Below are 20,094 nucleotides of genomic sequence, written 5' to 3'. Positions count from 1 at the left end.
TGCTGGTCTCCTAGGTGGAATGCCTAGGAATTTTTCATTAGCCTCAGGAGTCCCTGGACACAGTTTTATTGTCTGGAGAAATCCAAAGGATGCTGCATGCTGCATGGCACATGGCACAGGACTCTGGGGCTGGCCGGGCTCACCTGGGAACCATTTGTGAGTCTGTTTTTGTCTGTATTTTCTGTACAGTTCAGTCACCTAATTCTCATCTCTCTTCCCTGAGTGTCCATGCCTGCTCTCCCTTCCTATTCCCAGGACTCTCACTTGAGAGTAAGAACACACAGACCTGGGGCATCCTCACTGCCTTAGATTTAGGGTCATTGTGCAGACACTCAGGCTGACACCCAGAGAAGTGAGATGACACGTCTGAAGTCACTAGTAAATGAGCAGCAGAGCCAGAGCTGGCACTTAGGTTTCCCATGTCCTGCGTTCCCATTGACCAGTCCACAGGGAACACTACACCAAGCTTCTTTCATCACTAGTGCAGAGAAACTGCCTTAGTAACAGGTTTGATTTTGTAGCTCCATGGACACACTGGAGCATATAAGAAGTCACAGGGTGTGTTCACATGCCTGTGGATTCCCCATACCACCCGTTTCCTGGGTACTCTGCTCTGACCTAGGTAATCGTGTGTGCGAGACACGGAGGTCGTCCACTGGTGCTTCGGACCAGGAATCAGCAGTATTGAGCAGAGCCGGCCCCTATAGGCTGCCAGCCCCCATTGTAACAATTAAGGCATCTGTGTGACATCATAGAACTTAGTAAATGCTGCACATCAGGGTTTTCTCTTCCCTCCTTTTGCCGGTTTAGCAGTCAACCTGATGCAGAGGAAGGAGCCCAGCTTAGGGCAGGGAGGTGCTTTCAGGCAAGACTTTTCTGGCAATTGAAAAATGAAAGGAGATCTATTGTGTACAAAGGAGATTATCAATTGGGAAAAAATACTGCCTGTCATGTGGGAGATGAGTGTTACTGAGGCATTTTGCAGACAGAGATGAATATCACATAAGAGCAGAACAACTCGACTAATGACAGTGAAACCTGGATGGGACCACGACAGCTGGCCATAGTGGAACAGCTTTCCTAGGGTCACCCATGGGCCTATGAGCTAGGTGTGACACTCTGTGGTGGGACAGAGACCCCTGGGAAGGGCAGGCACAATCAGCCACTCCCTCAGTCCACCAGCCAATCCTTGAAGCCCATCTCCAGTAACATCTGTTGTGCCTTCTACTCCTTATAACGGCCACTAGCCAAGGGCAGGCCTTGTCACATCCTCCTAAACCACCTCCTCTCCTGCCCTGATGCCCACCTCTAATTGACTCTACACGGCACACAGTGATGAAGAGGAAGAGGGAGAAGAGGGAGAAGGAGAGATTGTATATGTCATCCCTTCAATACTTCATTAAAACCAGTGATGGGATTCAACCGGTCTGCATTGGTTTGGCAGAACTGATACCTACCGGTGATTTTTTGTTGTTTGGTGAACTGGTTGTTAACATGACAATTGTAATCAGAGTTCTCTCTTAGGTGGGCACCTACACAGCCGCCCAAAGCAGAAATCACAAATCTACATTCCTTACTCTTTTTGAATGTTCATCTGCGCAACAGTGTATTCTAAGCACCTGTGGTAATGTTCACTCTGTCCATAGGTGAAAACAATTGCAAGTTCAATCAATGAACAACTAAGGTGCTGCAGCGAAGAATTAATACTTTTCATCTGTCTCCCTTCCTGTCTGTCTGTCCCTATCTATCCCTCTCTCTGTCTTTGTCACAAAAAAAAAGGAAAAAAAAATTAAATGAGTGTAGGGGAGATAGAGAGAAGGATTCTTGCATGTACCCCAACCAGGACCCACCCAGCGACTCCTGTCTGGGGCTGATGTTCAAACCAACCGAGCTATCCTCAGTCCCTGAGGCTGACACTTGGACCAGCTGAGCTATCCTTAGTGCTTGGGGCCAGTGCTTGAACAAATTGAGTCACTGGCTACGAGAGGAGGAGAGAGAGGGAAGGGGGAGAGGGAAGGGAAGAGAAGAAGATGGTTGCTTCTCCTGTGTGCTCTGACCGAGAATCGAACTTAGGACGTTTATATGCCAGGCAATGCCCTATCCACTGAGACAACTGGCCAGGGTGAGTTTTTACTTCTGACAGTAGACTTATCTTGTTTTAGTCACTAAGTTTGTGGCAGTTTGTTACAGCAACAATGGGGAACTGATATAGTCATAGTCAGATATCCCAGTTCAGTGTCTTGCATCAATTTCCCAAACTGTCCATCTGTTCATTGTCCCTATGGACTTACATCTAGAGTGTGTTGCATCTGGAAGACACTTAGTAGCTATGTGCCTCTGGACATGTCACCGCCCTCACATCTGTGAACAGAGAGAATTGGATCTGAAACAAATAACACTGGGTGTAAAGCCAGGAGCCAGGGCCAGGGCCACTATCAAAGCAGCCCGGCCCATGCAGGTTCGCATTGAATTCGGACAGTCGGTAAAGAAACAGCGGAGCCAAGAACTGATGGGCCATAGTCTTTAATTCTAGCTTGCACCCGGCGGGCAAGTAAAAATACACACTGGGCTCCAAAACCCAGTCACATTCAGTGCTCACAAAGCCACTGACTTATCCGAGTTTCCTAGAATCAAAGGTTTCTAGCTCACCAGACTTATTCACCTCTGTTCCCCATCTCCTTCCTTATCCCAAATACAAACTCTACACAAACTGGCTTCTCACTCAGCACTCCACCATCTTGGCTGCTTCTCCTGGCCTCCTCCATGTGACCTTTCTCTGCTCTCCTCTGCTCTCTCTTCTAATGATAATGTTCCCTTCTCTATGGAAACCTAGAGCGGTTTGCTGGGACCCCAGTGGCCATTGACGGTTATGGGGGCCAAACTGTTCAAGTGAAACCAATAACTATTCCATTGGGGATAGGGAGACTGCCTCCTAAGCCATATAAGGTGTATGTATCTCCTATTCTTGAATATATTTTGGGGGTAGATGTCTTGCAAGGACTGTGGTTGGAAACTACAGCTGGGGAGTTCCGGCTGCGGATCAGGGTTGTGAAGACAGTATTGCGGGGACATGCATCACATTCCCCTTTGCAATTACCCGTCCCTCGGTGTGTGACTAACACCAAGCAGTACCGCCTGCCAGGTGGTTATGAAGAAGTCACAGGGACAATCCTTGAACTAGAAAAGGTGGGGATCATCCGGCCAGCACACAGTCCTTACAACTCCCCAGTGTGGCCTGTGCGCAAAGCAGATGGAACCTGGAGAATGACAGTAGATTACAGGGAACTTAATAAAGTTGTTCCCCCTTTGCACGCTGCTGTTCCCTCGATAGCTAACATGATGGATCAGCTAAGCCATGAGTTGGGGACATACCACTTTGTGGCAGACTTGGCCAATGCTTTTTTCTCTATTGATATAGCCACAGAGAGTCAAGACCAATTTGCCTTCAGTTGGGAAGGGAGACAATGGACCTTTACAGTGTTACCCCAGGGCTATTTGCATAGCCCCACCTTGTGCCATGGGCTGGTGGCTGCTGACCTGGCTAAATGGAAACAGCCAGAGGTAGTCCGCATGTACCATTATATTGATGATATTATGCTAACTAGTGATTCTCTTTCAGAATTGGAGCAAGCAGTCCCTACCCTGCTATCCCATTTGAAAGCATGTGGCTGGGCAGTTAACGAGAACAAATTACAAGGACCTGGGTTATCTGTTAAATTCTTGGGAGTTGTCTGGTCGGGTAAGACAAAAGTTATCCCTGACGCAGTTATAGATAAGATTCAAGCATACCCCGTGCCCACTACGGTAAAACAGTTACAGGAATTCTTAGGTTTGTTGGGGTATTGGCAAGCATTTATACCGCATTTGGCTCAGTTACTACGCCCCTTGTACAACCTTATTCGAAAAGGGGTTCTCTGGGATTGGACTGAGCAGGCACAAGGTTCATTTGCAGCTGCTAAGAGAGCTGTCAAGGTGGCACAGGCCTTGAATGTGTTTGATCCTGCCAGGTCCTGTGAGCTGGATGTTCATGTAACCTCGGAGGGGTTTGGATGGGGCTTGTGGCAGCGGACAGAGCGCCTACGGCAACCTATTGGATTTTGGTCCCAATTGTGGAAAGGTGCTGAAGTTCGTTACTCATTAGTAGAGAAGCAGCTGGCAGCTGTGTATGCTGCCCTCCTGGCAACTGAGAGTATTACAACCACAACACCAGTTACAGTCAAAACAACATACCCTATAGCTGGATGGGTGAGAGATTGGGCAACTAAACCATGTAGTGGTATGGCCCAAATGTCTACCCTGGCCAAGTGGGGTGCCTATCTGCAACAACGCTGTGCTCTTAGCACCAGCCCATTGAGGGCAGAACTGCAGGAAGTCTTGGGCCCAGTCACCTATGCGACTTTAGAGTCAGGTGCAACTGGGGCTCAGGAGGCAGAACCTGAGGTCAGTCCCTACCAGGAGGGGCGGGTGCCCATCCCCGAAGATGCCTGGTATACTGATGGTTCCAGCAGGGGCCAACCTGCCAAATGGACGGCTATCGCCTTCCATCCGGCCACTGAGACTATTTGGATGGACACGGGTACAGGCCAAAGCAGCCAATGGGCAGAATTAAGAGCTGTTTGGCTAGTTGCCCATAATGAACCTTCACCTCTGGTGATCTGTACTGACAGTTGGGCTGTCTATCGTGGACTGACCCTTTGGATTGCTACTTGGCACATTAACCAGTGGATGGTAATGCACTGTCCATTATGGGGTCAGGCCATGTGGCAGGACTTATGGGAAATAGGACACCAGAAGCAGGTGACAGTATATCATGTCACAGGGCATGCCCCTCTAGCCCATCCTGGGAATGATGAGGCAGATACGTTGGCAAGGGTGTGATGGTTGGAGACTGCACCTGCAGGTGATGTGGCACAGTGGCTCCTGCTCCATGTGGGACAGAAAACTATGTGGGCTACGGTTAAGGCTTGGAACTTGCCTGTGTCCTATGCAGAGGTACTTGCAGCCTGTGAGCAATGTGCAGTATGTTCCAAGGAACACCCTCGGAGACCTCTGGTGTCACCTGGACAGATCCAGAGGGGTCATGTCCCACTGACACGATGGCAGATAGACATCATTGGACCCTTACCAAAGTCAGAAGGGTACCAGTATGCAGTCACTTGTGTAGATACTGCCACCGGGCTGCTTGCTGCTTACCTCGCTTGTAACCCTGACCAGAGGGCAGTCATACAGGCTCTGGACTGCCTGAGTGCTGCATATAGGCGACCGCTGGTCCTCGAAAGTGACAATGGTACCCACTTCACTGGTTCAACGGTGAGGCAATGGGCTCAAAAGCTGGGGGTGGACTGGAAGTACCATGTTCCCTACCACCCCCAGGCTGCTGGTATCATTGAGCGTTATAATGGACTCTTAAAGCAGGGACTGCGACAGGAGGGGGGCACCGGCTCTCTTACTGGATGGACACGCCGCTTATGGACAGTACTTCAGATTTTGAATGAGCGACCTCGACGGGGAAGCCCAGCTCCAGTAGAGGCCCTCCTGCATCGGACAGCTGCCCCTATTCAGTTGCAGATACGCACCAAGGACATTTTACTCAAGCCAGGTTTCGGACAGCAGGGCAACGTGCTCTTGCCTGCTCCAACAGCCCTTCTTAAAGGACAACGGCTTCAATGGACTTGACCCTGGACTGTATAGGCCCCCCCATCTGAGATGGGTGGCCTTGTTGGCACCATGGGGAAAGGGGTTAGAGGTGGACCTCCAGTTAACTCCTTGGGCAACCAGCACCTGGCCACCTAAGGTAGAAGTGTATTATCCCTTGAGTGCTCAAGGGGACAGCATTTTGAAGGGCACCTTTGTAATTTCTTTATGGCCAATAATGAGTTCCCCTATTTTACTACACATAGAACCAGCAGATGCTGGTGTATTGGCCAATAAGGTTTGGTATGCCCGCTCAGGGCGGCCTCTGGTGCCAGCTACGGTGCTGTCTGCAGACAAAACTCTGGCCTGTATTCTGCCAGAGGGAAAAGATTTGCCTCTCTTGGTGCCACTGACAGCTCTCTCATTTCGCCCATAGTTTTTGATCTGTTAATCCTATTGCTGTAGTTGGTACTATTTCTGTTTATGCAATGTATCCTACTCCTTGCACAGTGACCATCATGGAAGATGCCTGTGGTTTAGATTGTAAAGCGAGCAAAAGGGGTGGAATGTTGGTCAAATGGGTTTGTAAATATGATATGTATGTTTGCTCGCTTGTGACTTATATTGGGTGTGGGGGACAGGCTATAGGCAGGCCAGGTCGTTGTAGCCTAAGGTTTGGTTTTGGGACTGAGCTTTTCCCCACACCCTTGACTGATTGTATGATCTGGGTGGTGCACTCTCATGGGGAATCCAATTATGCCTTGGATGAGTGACTTTGTATCGAAGACTTCCTTGTTTGTATATTGGATTAAGGGATTTTGGTTTTCTACGCTATAAAGTGGGACAGACCAGGAGCTTGCTCACACAGTTCCTGCTATCACAATTGCAGGGGCTTCCCTGATCCCTTGCCCTTCATGGGAAGAGCTGGTTTTCTGCTTTTCCCTTGTCTTCTTTTGTGGTTTGCCTGTCTTGGTGAGACACCAATAAATAGGATGGCCCCCCATCCTCTGACTCCACCATTTCTTTATCGTCTGCCTGAATCCAATGGGAACCTGCATGTGAATGGCCACGTTGGCGGCTCCTGGCCTTACACTGGGGAACAAAATTTTTGTTGCATCCACAAAAACACCTGTTCTTACCTAATTTGAGTGTGCTGATCTCAACACTGACATTAGTTTTTCTCTGTAAGCTACAGTTTTTTGCAATTCAAGATTTTAGGTTTCCATCTTATTGTAAAATTTTCAACATTTATTTTAACATAATGAAGTAGAATGTCTTCTTGGGCATCATCTTGTGATTTATATAATACACTAGTACACTAAAAGATATGATTGCATCAGAATTTGTCTACAATTTTGAAATAGAACATATTAAAACACTTATTTTAATCATAAAATTTTTGCAAAACTTATTTAAATTCTATTCAGGCAAAAATTTGCATTTGTAGCTCTTGCGTTTGTATACTTGTTGAGGACAATCTTCTTTGATGCTCCAGCAGTAGTCTGCTTATCACTAATAGCTCCAAGATTTTCAGGAACTTATCAAGGTGACTGTTCAGGAAGTGAATCTTAATGCTCATGTTACATCCAATGTTGCAGAAAGCCAATAGCATCCTTTGAACCAGAAGTTTATAATTTTCTGGTTTTTTGTTGCCAAGAAAGTTCTTTGTTCTAAGATCCCTAAGCATCCTTACAATCATTATTTTGAACTCCGCATCTGGAAGTTTGATTATTTCCATATCACTCAGTTCATCTCCTGAAGGTATCTCTTGTGGTTTCATTTGGATTGCACTTTTTTGTCTTCTCATTGTGTTTGGGTGTTTTATTTGTAGAGTTGGTTGAGTCTAGGCTTGTTGTTGTCTGCCTCCAGTTTTCAGTTGTGTTATTTCTAGGTCTTCTTGGGTTGGTATCAGCTATTATTTGTAATCCACTTTCCGATTTGAGCAGCTTTGAAGTCTTGATTTGTTTGTTTTCTTAACATGTGATAGTCTTGTTTATTGATCTCAGCAGGGGGCTTCCTTCAAAGTGTATCCAGGAATGCAATGGGTGTAACCTGAGACTCTGAAGGCCTCTTCAGCCAACTAATCTCTTTGGGGGCAGGGTGTTTTCTCAGCTTCAGTAGGGGGAGGTGTATCTCAGATCTCCATGGAGACCTGAGTTGCTGCCCCTCCTCCCCACTTCTTGTTTTCAGCTGTGTCTTGTTGCACTGATTGGAGCTGGAGAGATGTCTGGAGATCTCTGATCCAGAAGCAATTCAGTACTGTTTTGTGGAAGGTTCAGTCCTTCCCCCAGCTATGGCTGCATCCAGCATGGATGAGTCAGCTTTTTTAGTTCATTTCCTGCATTCCTTAGCCCCTCACAGTCTGTCCCTCTCCCTGTCCTTTCCACTTGGGAGATAAGCTGGTCTTTTCAACACACCTCGTTCCTTGGTCACCAGGCAAGTGGCTGTGAGCAGTAGTTTCTAATCTTTTGCCTTGGGTGAGATCCCCTCTGGGCTCTCAGCCTTCCCTTCCCCTCTGTTCCTGTAAGCAGAGGAGATTCAGGCGCTCCCTACCAGGTTTGTTGTGGCTTCTTCTTTGCTCCTTGGTTTGTTTGTTTTTTTCACTCACTTTACTCATTTAATATCAGATTTTATAGTGACTCAATGACAAAGTATCATTACTGTTTGGGTATCTTTGTCCAAACATGTACTGATGTCACGCAAAAGAATAAATAACTGCTTATATCTGAAGCCAAATCTCAAGTTAGACAAGAAGGATTTAATTTACATGACTATTGTTGAAGTTAACGGTTGATTCCAGTAAGAAGTTCCATGTTAACACCATTACTCCACCTTTTCTGAAACTGAGTTCAAATTTCCCATGTAACATTTCACAGTAAGAACCCAGACTTAGGCCTGACCAGGCGATGGCGCAGTGGATAGAGCATCAGACTGGGATGCGGAGGATCCAGGTTTGAGACTCCGAGGTTGCCAGCTTGAGCGCGGGCTTATCTGGTTTGAGCAAAGCTCACCAGCTTGAGCTCAAGGTCGCTGGCTCGAGCAAGGGGTCACTCGGTCTGCTGAAGGCCCATGATCAAGGCACATATGAGAAAGCAATCAATGAACAACTAAGGTGTCGCAACGAAAAATTGATGATTGATGCCTCTCATCTCTCTCCATTCCTGTCTGTCTGTCCCTGTCTATCTGACTCTCTGTCTCTGTTAAAAAAAAAAAAGAACCCAGACTTGGGTAATAACTTCTGAAGCCTATATAAGCAGTCAGAGCAGAATGATCTGACAAACGATCATCCTAATTTTTAAAAAGCCACAAACAAGTATGTACTTTCTTTCCCTTTCCGGACAAAAATCAGTCTGAAAACATTTTAGGGTAAGCATACTACATAGACTGTCTCCCTCAGACAAATCAGTCCCCTAGAAGTACAGGGTGAGGATGACTCTTTAGCACTATATCCTTTAAGAAACATCATTAAAACTTCTCATACATATCTGTGTTGTTTCCACAGCCTTTCTACAAAGACTCCCCCACACAATTTTTACAAGTAGCTCTAAAAGATGGACAAAGTTTTATCCTCACGCAGACACTTTCAGTTTCTTTTTCTTGGCCTTCAGCACAGGAGGTAGAGAAATCTTAAAGGCAGTCTCGCAGGTGGTGCAGATAGGGCTGAAATAGCAGAATATTGACAAACACACAGAACATACATAGCCAATTTCAATAAGGTTTTCCGTGACAGAAGCATGCAGCCCGGTAGTCAACATGAACCGGCGGGGGGAGGATTAACTGAGATCTCTGATCCTGATCGGGAATAAAACCCACAGCAAGTACTGCAGAAGGGATGGCATTTGAGGCACCTTCAAGTACAGGTCTCCCGTGATGTCACAAGCCTGCTGGAGCAGTCCTGAATCAGAGTCCAAAACGCAGGCATCGATCAAAATATTCTGTTTCTGCACTGCGAAGATGACATTCATGAAGTTCATATACTGCAGGGTGCTGTCCTCTGCAGCCTTGATCACCAATATTCTTGATTTCATTTCCTGATTATCTTTAACCTCCTTGTTCATTCTGTGAATATCTTATTTTAGCAAAGAGCTTTGGCCAGGGATCCTGCCAGCAAAGTTTCTGTATGTTGACCCTTGATGTCACTCTTAGTCATGAGATCTTTAATCTCTTCAACAATAACTTCATTTGCTGCTGTTAACAACTCGTACTTTCCGTCTTTACTCCCTGAGGGATTAAATTCAGCAGGAGAGCTGCCAGGTTCCCCGAAGAAGTCTCCAAGTCTGTCATCCTCTCCAGGGTATAAGAATCGACTGGGATTCCTTCAATGCTTGCTTTCCCCCACCAAGTTGGGTTGGTATCAACTATGATAACTAGGAGATTCACTTCATCTTCGTCTGAGACCATGGTGACCGGGATCCCTCAGCTCAGCTCGCTCCTTGGTTTTTGAGAGCTGTTCTTGTAGTCCAGAGTTGGTTTTTCACGCTGATTTTTCCTATATTGATTTGTATTCCAGTTTGGTGGTGAGAGCTGGGCGTCTGTGCATCCGCCTACTCCACTGCCATCTTCCCATCCCCAAGGAAGTTCTTTGTAACTGCCACAAAAGACTGCCATGCTGCTTTCTCCTCCTTATTTATCTTCCTGGCAAATTCTTTGTCACGTATGAGGGTTCGAATTTGAGGTCCATTGAATACACCTGCTTTTATCTTCTCGAAAGACAAGGCAGGAAAAGCAGAAATAATATGTTGAAAGCATTCACTTTTTCTATTCAAAGCCTGAACAAACTGCTTTATTAAGCCAAGTTTGATGTGAAGTGGGGGAAAAATGATCCTGTCTCAATTAACTACAGGTTCATTCACAATATTTTGCATCCCTACTTCCAGAGCTTCACATTTTGGCCACTTCATCTGTGTCCAGTGTTTCTCCTGAGCTCGGCTGTCCCACAAACACAGAAAGCAAGGATAGTTCATGAAACCTCTCTGTTGTCCTAGCAGGAAATTTATCATTTTAAGATCCACACAAATGATCCAGTTATGCTCCTTATACTTCAGAAAGTTGAGGACAATTTTTATGTCATTCTTACTAAGTCATTCAATTTGGGTTGGCTAAACTGCTGAGGGGTTAATTACTGCTTGGCATCAGAAGACCCTTCAGATTCTACATCCATTTCCTCATGCATCTTATCAAAATACACTTGATCACCATGTTCACTTTCTTAGTCCTTAGAAGAAATAAAACCATTGAAAACTGGAACCGGGAGTGTCTCAGAGTGTGGGACAGGTCGTATTGCTGAAGGGATATTAGGATATGGAATCATATGCTGTTTTTTCTTGCCGATGCCCTTTGTGTGGATTAGACAGAAATAACAGTCACTGCTGTAGTCTTTAGGTTCACGCCAAACCATGGGAATACCAAAAGGCATTCCTTTGCATTTTCCTTTTGTCCTGTCACGAAGCATTTTCTCACAACTATGACACACAATATGAGGAGCCCAATTCTTGTCTTGATCGCCAAGGAGAACTTGAAAATAGGCAATATATGCATGTGTCACAAATGATGAAATATTGCGCCTTTGATGTTTAAGTGTGTAACAGCCACATATATAACAGAAGGTGTCAGGACTATTCTTACATTTACGCCTACTCGAAGAAGCCATGATTCAATCTTAAAAGAAAATAAGAGGGTGTTTTTTATCAGATAATAATTTTTTACATTTAAAAACAACTACAATTATGTAAAAATGATGTTTGTAAAACATTAATTGCCTTGTAGTTATGTTCAATCCAAGAGTTGTTGCCCTTTAACTCCAATTTAAAAACCAATGCATGCCATTAACTGTAACAAAAAGAAATAAAAATTGCATTAAAACTAGAGCATGCAGCAAAAAAATGGATTTTAGATTTGGAATCAGTGATGCAGAAATATATAGAAACAGTTCTAAAACCTCATGCAACAGAAAATGAAAAAAAAATTTGTTCTCCAGTATAACTGACAAATAAAATATACATAGATTATATGGTGGATGCTATGACAAAAACTCCAGGAATGATGACAGAGGACAGCAATGAGGACCTGACAGATTCTAGGGTCAGGCCAAGCTGTCTGGGGACAGCATAGTTAATATGAAGACTGAATGTGCCTACTCTTGGTTCCAGTTTCAAAGACAGAAACTTTCTCTGCACAAGGAGATGACCTGATTTGAGCTCTCAGAGTGTCCACTTTTTTAAAAAAAGGTCTTTCTTCATCCTTAGAAGAAATAAAACAATTGAAAACTGGAGGTTGTCATGTGTTCACGGAAAATCTGTGGGTAGACTAAGCTTGGCTCCATGCTGGAGGCAGAGATGTTTTACCTTTGGCCACTGTTAAGGTACTGCGTGCCTTGTGAGGACTTTCCCTCCATCCCTGCAGCCCCTCTGCTTTCCAGCAGACAGATGAGAGGTGACCTCTGACTCTCCAGGAGTGGAGTAAAGGTGCAGAACAGGGGGCAGGGTGCCGGGGTCCAGCCCCGGCGGGAGGATCCAGGGGTCCCACAGGAGGAGACGGCGTCGGCGAAATCAAGTGAGAGAGCCGAATTCTTTATTCTCTGGTTAGCATTTACTGCCAGGTATCTCTCTCAATGGCTGGTCTAACATTACTTTTTATGCATACACACTGAGTTACAGTCACATGGTATTTTGTTTCACTATGGTTACATGTTTCCAGATAACAGTTAATTCACATCTATAAGCTACAAGTCAGGTGGTAAGTTATTCAAAGTACAGTTATACAATAGTAATAATAATATTGGTACAAACTTCTAAAAGATTAGTACTAATTAATAACTCTATTTTACTCTTGTTGTGAGTCAAGGGCACAGAAAGAGATAGCAGACGAAATCATCAAGGACTAGCAGAGGACCACCGCTTGCTCAGGCAAATAGCCTTGAGTTCATGTAGTGTCCTAATTCTTTTTTCACAAGACTACAAAAGGCTTGCTGTTAAGAAACTGACATAGTATAAAGAGTAATTTTTACTTAGAGATACATAGAGTGCACCTGCAAGATAGCTAGTAGCAACATAATATCAGAAGGCATTAGTTGCTATTGCTGCTATGAATCCCACCACATACCTCTCCTATTCTTGGAAAATACAAAAATCTCATGAGAATGTTTTACTGAGAAAAGCCCAGCAACTGCCTTCAGTGACAAAACAAGTCTTTTAACAAAACATTCTTTACTAGCCAGCTGCACTCCTATCCAAGGCCACGCAACAGGCCACTCCACTCCACTTTACCTAAGATTCTAATGTCTAGTTAAACTTTATTTATTTACTATATTCATATACTAGCTAAGTTCTAACTATATTCTTTCTAACATGATTAATAAGAAGAAATTCTCCTACAAACTTAACCCTTTATGAGGGATATCATGGCCAGCCTCTTATGTTTATGAGCCCAGTTCAAGGGGCTTACAGGCTTTTCTGTGGAACTTACACCTTCTCATTTCCAAAGAAATTACTACAAATCTACAGGGAAAGCACGGTACTATTATCCCTGTGCCATAAATAATAGCACACACCCAGAAAAGGGGGGAATATAAGGCCAGATTAATTCAAAAGATTAAAGGGGGAAGTGTCATTGTGCCTTTCCTTGCGGTGACTTTGTCAACCCGCAGCTCTTGGTCTTACTGTGGTGACTCTATCTTCTTTTGCTGTGACTTTGTCAACCAGCAGTTGTGGATCTTCTCCTGCTGTGACCTAGTTAGCCAGCATTAGTGGATCGGCTCCCGACAGCAGGGCAGCATCTTCACACATAAACACGTGGTTACAGGTGGGAGAGGCGACTGCAAACCCTGAGAGTGTGCTGCTCATGCAGATAGAACAGACGTGGGATATGGGCACAGGAATCTCTGCCTGAGGAATTCAGGGGACACAGAGGAGACCACACTGAATTGCATCTGGAGAAATGGTGAAGTTTGGTAAATGAACTTTAGTTGGGGGAGGCACATTCTGGGCAAAGGCAGCAAGAGTGAGGGTCCTCGAACACTCCAGGGTTCTGTGTGGTTGGGGACACAGCATTTGCACACCAGCGAGGGCAGCAGTTCTTGAACATTTTCTGTGTGCACAGGACCATGTTAGAAGCAGGACACCACACCTGCTCCACCTCTGCTGCAATGCGGGCATTGGACTCTCATTGCCCCAATCTCTCAGATGAGCCTCAGAGTTAGTAACTCGGCCAGCCTCCATAGCGCTAAGATCTGGGTGTGTCTACAGCCTCCGCAGCGCTAAGGTCTGGGTGCTATCCACAGCCTCCCCAGCACTAAGATCTGGGTGCCATCCATAGTCTCCACAGAGCTAAGGTCTGAGTGCCGTCCACAGCCTCCCCAGCACTAAGATCTGGGTATCATCCATGTACAGTCATAGTCAGGCTCTTCCACTGTGGTGATGGCGAGCTGTGGGTCCTTCCCCAGCCCTGCTAGGCATGTGCACACCCACCACTTCCTTGGCTCAGAAGGGCTCAAAGCCCTGTGAGTTCAGAACTGGCCCCAAGTGCAATTGAGTACTCTGGGATCACAAGACATAGAGTAACCCATCATTTTAGGGGTCACCCAGAAAAGCACTGAGGTGACCCCCAAACACTGTCCTCTTCAGCTGCTGTGTAGGAGAGCTTGTCATGCAACCAGACAGGGCTCTCCAACATGCATGCGGGAGCCTCCCTTGAGAGGAAAAGGCATGGAGCATCAGCAGGGCCCAGGTGCCAGGATGTTCTGCAGGCCACTTGCCACTTGCTAAGCAGAAACCGTGGCACCCCTCCCCTGCCCTCACCCTGCCCTGCCTTATCAAGTGGGATCTTGTAGGAATTGCTGGCACCTTAGCAACCAAGGAAGATGCTTTTGCCAAACAAAGGCTCTCTTGTAGGGACAATTCAGCCCCAGGCTGTGGCCTTATGACAGCACTTCTTGCTCAAGCATTTATGGGGAGCCAAGCCATCCCACATCCTTGAGTGAAACAGTCCCCTGGGCACCCATTTGGGGGAAGACCTTGCCACACATGTGAAGTGCAACTGAGAAGTGAAGGGGTGGAGGTATGCTCTGGAGCAAGGTCCAGGAATGCAGGGTGGACACCAGCAAAATGGGTCTGTCCTGGGGACCAGGGAGCAGGCAGGAAGCTCCCTGTGGAGGCTGAGGGAAGGAATCCATGCTCTTCCATTGGCCTAGAGAGGTGAGGCCCAGTCGGGGGCTTCCTGGCCCAACATTCCTAATGGAATGTTCAAGTTCCATTAGGCCCTTGGGTTGGCCCTGAGAGGGGCTCATGGCCTCTGTTCCTGTGGCCCTTCCTTCTGCTCGAACCCTTCGCTCAGTGCCTGACTGGCCCCAGAGTGGAAGCCCTGAGGTGGAGACACTTAAGCATTTGTGTTACTGCTGCTGCTACAGGGTTATCAGCGCAGCCCTTGGGGCTGGCCAGTGTCTGTTCATTGTTGCTGTGTTTTGTTTTGGACTGTTTGGAACTTGGAGCGTATTCTGTGTGTGAGGGTGTGGGATGGAGGTGAGGGGTGTGTTGGGCAGGCCAGAGCTCCCCATGGTTCTCTGTGCTTGGACCTCAGTTGTGTCTCTCTGTTTCCCCTCGAAGGGTAGTGAGCTCCATGAGGAGGATAGCAAAGTCTTCCCTTTCTTTGGACCCCCAGCTTCTGAGCTACTGTAAGCATTGATAAGAGCTGTTAAGCGCCTGAGGAGGGTGCAATCCAGTTGTTGAGCAGAGTGGTGATGGGCCCCCACTTGCTGTGCCCTTGCCATGGCAGGGAGCACATGGTGGTGATAACTGGTCTGGAGACCAACAGCATCAGGAGTGTGGAGAGCTACTAAGAGCCCTTGACCTACTGGGCTAGGGCATGCATTTCAAGGAGCTCCAAGTCTTCATTTTGCGGATGTGAAATGAACACTCGGGGAGATTAGGTGTCCTGCTAAAGGCTGAAGGGTGCCAGAGCCATTCATTCAATTCCCTTTCTCAAATAATATTTTATTGGGTGCCCACCACACTGCAAGCCTTATGCCCTCAGGGGGCTGGAAAATAGCAGAGAACAAAACAGGCAGGAACCCCTGCTCTCATGGAGCTACATATGACTGCAGCGAGAGAAATGAAGTAGCTAGCAAGAGACATAACCAAACATAAGTGCTGAGGAGAGACATGGAACAAAGAAGGCAGAAGGTGGTGGGGAAGGCAGCTGGGATGCAACCAGGAAAACTCACCAAGAAGATGACGCTTGAATACAAACCTGGAGGAGCTCAGCAGGTCCTAGAAATAGCCAGGCCAGTGTTGCTGGGGGAGTAGGTTGGGAGGAGATGAGATAAGTCAGTGTAGGGGGTGGAGGCAGCTCATGAAGGGCCCTGGGATTGTGCCGAGGGTCTTGCTGCTCTTCTGAGGGAGACAGAAACCAGGGGAGGCTTTGAGCAGAGAAGCGAGTGAGCAGAGAAGCCAGCAAGCAAGCTGATCAGGTTTGCACAGTGTTCTTGGCTTTGGGACTGGGAGCAGACTACAGGGACAGGATGGGGTGGGGGCTATAAAGGGAGTTGGGGATGAAGCAGGCATGGAGGCTGTTGGCTGGGGTCAGGGCGGTAGCAGGCTCCTGAATGTTTTGGAAATGGAGCCAATAGGCTCTGCTGCCAGTCTGCATGTGTGCGAGGTGTTAGAGCAAGAGTTGTCCTGAGCATCGGGAAAAGGGAAGCGGCCGCTCTCTGAGATGGGGTGACTTGAAAACATGCTTGGGAGAGAAAGTCCTGGCTCTCTTTTGTCATGTGATGCTGCAGATTCACATGGACATTGGGGTGCAGATGACAGCAGATGGTTGGATCTTCAAGTCTGGAGTTCAGGGCAGAGATCTGGGCTGGGGGGGGGGACTTGGTGTCATCAGGATAAGCAAGAGATTTCAAATCATGACACTGGAAGAGATCATTGAGGCAGGTGGAAAACCAGGCAGATGAGCTGTAGCCAAGGAAAGGAGAGGAAGGAGAGGCAGGAGGAGGAGGGAGGAGAAAAGGAGGGGGTGGAGAGGATCCTATTCTACTGAGGGAGGACATGGGCTTGCTGTGGATGGTGCCCACATGTGCGGGTTGCTCCCTACCAGCATAGCCCCAGTAAAGCTCTACTTTATGGCGCCTTCCCCCCAGGAATGCTGAGGGAGCTCACTGCTACTCCAGTGAGACAGAGTGTTCACCCAGCATCATCACTGCCATCATCGTTAGCATCACTGTGACCATTAGGACGGTTGGTAAGGCAAAAGTTGACACCACCAATGGGCAGCACTATTAGTCCATTAGTCTTTTTAGTGATTTCTCCTACTGAACAGTTCTGGAACTAAAAGCATCAGCCCCAAGAAGCTTGCTTCATCAGCTGCCTCGGGTTGCCCCTCCTTCATCCTTTCCCCTGTGCCACTGTGAGGTGATACCTCTCTCAGGAAGGAACCCAGACAAAGCTCCTGAACAGTGCTGTTTCAGAGCTTGGTCTGCCAGTCAATGTTCCTTTTGTTCTTCCACATGGCCCCTCTCCTCCCTGCCTGTTAGTTCCCATGCTCAGCTTTGGACCCCTTGTTTGTCCTCATCCTTAGAAAGTGTGTCCTCTGGCTACTCACTTCCCTGGTAATTAGAGATTACTGCTTTCTTGATCACTTTTCCCTTCATCCACAAGAAATAGCTAGCATTGTGGTGGGCATGTGCTCTTCAGTTAGAGACCATATCTCCTCAGACTCCTTGCAGCACAATGGGGCCGTGGAGCTAGTTTCTGCATTTAGGGTTTGTGCAAAACTGTGTGTGCAATCTCTGGGCCTTTGCGGGGAGAGGTTTGTGCTGAACACAGTTGTGCCTTCTTCTCCTTCCTCCTTCCTGATGATTTGAATGTGAATCTTGCAGAAACATCTTGGACTGAATGGGTGAGGACAGTGTACACAAGGTGACAAAGCTCTGATGGACTGCTCACACTTAAACTGAGATGTGGCTGAGAAACAAAGTTCTACCTCGTTAACCTATTATTTTGATGTTGTGTTAGAACTGATGAACCTACATTCCACCTAATATATTCTTTAGGCTCTTTGACTGACTTTCATAGGTTGTAAGTTACATAAAGACAGAGAAATGTGCTTGCCATCGGTCCAGGGAAACTGACACATTCTATATGCTCAATAAATACTTGTTGGAAGTATGAAGGAGTTCCTGTTTCACTCTGGCATCCTTATCTCTGCTTTCAAAAGACTTGGTGTCTTTTGATCCATTAGCCACTTGGATTCTGGTGGCTCCTGGAATGTTCCCAGGAAATAAAAATTCAGGGGAAGATAACCTCTATCCAACTGAAGGACTCTCTGAGACTGTGAGCCTCAAATCAGGCTAGAAGATGGAATCTTCCTGTCTGTTGAGTGAAGGATTCATTCACTTGATTCCAGATCCATGGTGACAGTGGGCCTCATCCACATGGGAGGCCCATCTGACAGAGTTCCAACAGAAGCAGGAGACCTGGCAGATAGACCTGGCTCTGTGAGGATAGAAGACCCACAAGGATCTTACAAACTTTTCAGAGCTGTGACTCTCCCAGCAAACAGCCATGCAGAGTTCCAACCCATCTCGGCCTGCAGGTCTTCTTGATCCGCTGAATGTGAGTATCCACCAGTTATCTGCCTTGCCTTGAGCCTTTCCTCCTGACTGGATTAGCCAATGATCACAGGCCATGTCCCAGGTTCCTGAACTGGTTCCCAGCCTATATAGATGAAATTGGCCCTGTAACTTGTCCTCTCAGGGCCATGTGACCCTGCTCTCTGCAGAAACCCTGCCTCACCCTCCAGACCATCTATAAGAAACTACCAAACTGTTTCTCAGAGTGACTGTACCATTTTAACTTTCCATGAGCAATTATGAGGGATGCAGTTTCTCTGCATCTTTGCCAGCATTTGGCGTTGTGACTATTATTTTAGCCCTTCTTTTAGGCATCTAGTGATGTCTCATTGTGATTTTAGTTTGTATTTTTTTTAACACCTAATGATTTTGAAAATCTTTTCATGTGCTTATTTGCCATCTTTATATCTTCTTCAGTTAAATGTTTTCCATGTCTTTTGGAAAACATTTTCTAATTAAATTTTTTTTAACTTTTGGGTTTTAAGAGTCCTTTATACAGTCTAGATACCAGTCCTTATTAGATATTTATCCCCCTTGTTAATACTACGCAGCCTTGATTTCTGTAGTTATATAATTAATCTTGAAATTGGGTAGACTGGTTCCTCCCCCTTTATTCTCCTTTTTCAAAATTGTTTTAGCTATTCTAGTATTTTGCTGTTCCGTATAAACTTTATAATAATCTTGTATTTATATATCTAAAAATGATTGCTGGGATTTTGACATAAAATGCATTAACCTATCTATCGGTTTGGAGAGAATGGACAGTTTTTCTATGTTGAGTCTTTCAATTCATGAGTATAGTATAGCTGTTCATTTATTTACATTCTTCTTGTGTTTTTTTGAATCAATATTTTAAATATATAAGTATGGTACATATTTTGTTAGATTTATACCTGATTATTTAATTTTATTTCAAGTGATTATAAGAATAATTGCATTTAAATTTTAGTGTCCTCTTGTTCAAACAAATGGAATTGAATTTGTATGTTTTTTGGTTTTTTTTGTCCTACAGTCGTGCTGGGCTCTCTGATCAGTCTGTGCTTTTTGATTCTTTGGGATTTACTGTGTGTGCAATCAGGTAATCTGCAAACAGGAAAAGTTTTATTTCTTCCTTTCTACACCATGTGCCTTTATTTCTTTTATGTGTCCTGTTGCACTGGCTGGAGCTTCTAGAACAATGATGAGTAGTGAGAGTGGGTCATCTTGCCTCACCTCGCTCTTAGGAGGAAGCATTTAGTTTTTCACCTTTAAAATAATGTTAGCTGTAGGATTTTATGGATGGTTTCTGGATGTTGAAAAAGTTTCCCTCCTATTTCAATTTTCTGAGAGTTTTTCTAATAAATAGGTGTTGAATTTTGTCAAACTTGGGGGGAGGCAGTAATTTCTTTGTTATTCCAAACTCCTAAGTGAAACCCACAGTCAGCAGGCATGGTGCTTACTGAGCACTGAGCACCTGTGCAGAGCTGCGCTAGAGCCTGTAAAAAATAGAGGGTTACCCTGACCTCTGCCTGCAAGACTGAGGCGACATGACTTCCATTTCACAATGTAATACTCACAGTAGGGCCTCTAATAACGTCATTTTGTGCAACATAGTTTTGTTAAATGTTGATCAGAAAAAAGAAAAATGGCTGGGACCAGGGCCACTGTCTGTGTGGAGATCACACATTCTCACTGTCTCTGGGGACTGGGGTTTTCTCTCACATCCCAAAGAGGTTCATGCTAGGTTAACTGGCCTGTCTGTATTGCCCCATCTGAGTGAGTGTGGGTGTGAGGGGCCCTGTGAAAGAGGGCGTCCTGACCAGGATGGGTGTCACTTGCACCTGGAGCTGCAGGGA

The 20,094-nt window shown here is 46.0% G+C and overlaps 1 pseudogene; it reads right to left on the bottom strand.

Moving 5' to 3' along the window:
• Positions 1 to 8,688: 8,688 nt before the first annotated feature.
• LOC136320300 (general transcription factor IIH subunit 3 pseudogene) lies at positions 8,689 to 9,933 on the bottom strand (annotated as a pseudogene).
• Between the last annotated feature and the right edge of the window lie 10,161 nt (positions 9,934 to 20,094).

The sequence above is a fragment of the Saccopteryx bilineata genome, chromosome 1 (genome assembly GCF_036850765.1).
Source record: "Saccopteryx bilineata isolate mSacBil1 chromosome 1, mSacBil1_pri_phased_curated, whole genome shotgun sequence".
NCBI classification, from domain to species: Eukaryota; Metazoa; Chordata; class Mammalia; order Chiroptera; family Emballonuridae; genus Saccopteryx; species Saccopteryx bilineata.
The sequence above is the reverse complement of the archived record's forward strand: the minus strand, read 5'-3'. Positions and strand labels throughout refer to the sequence as shown.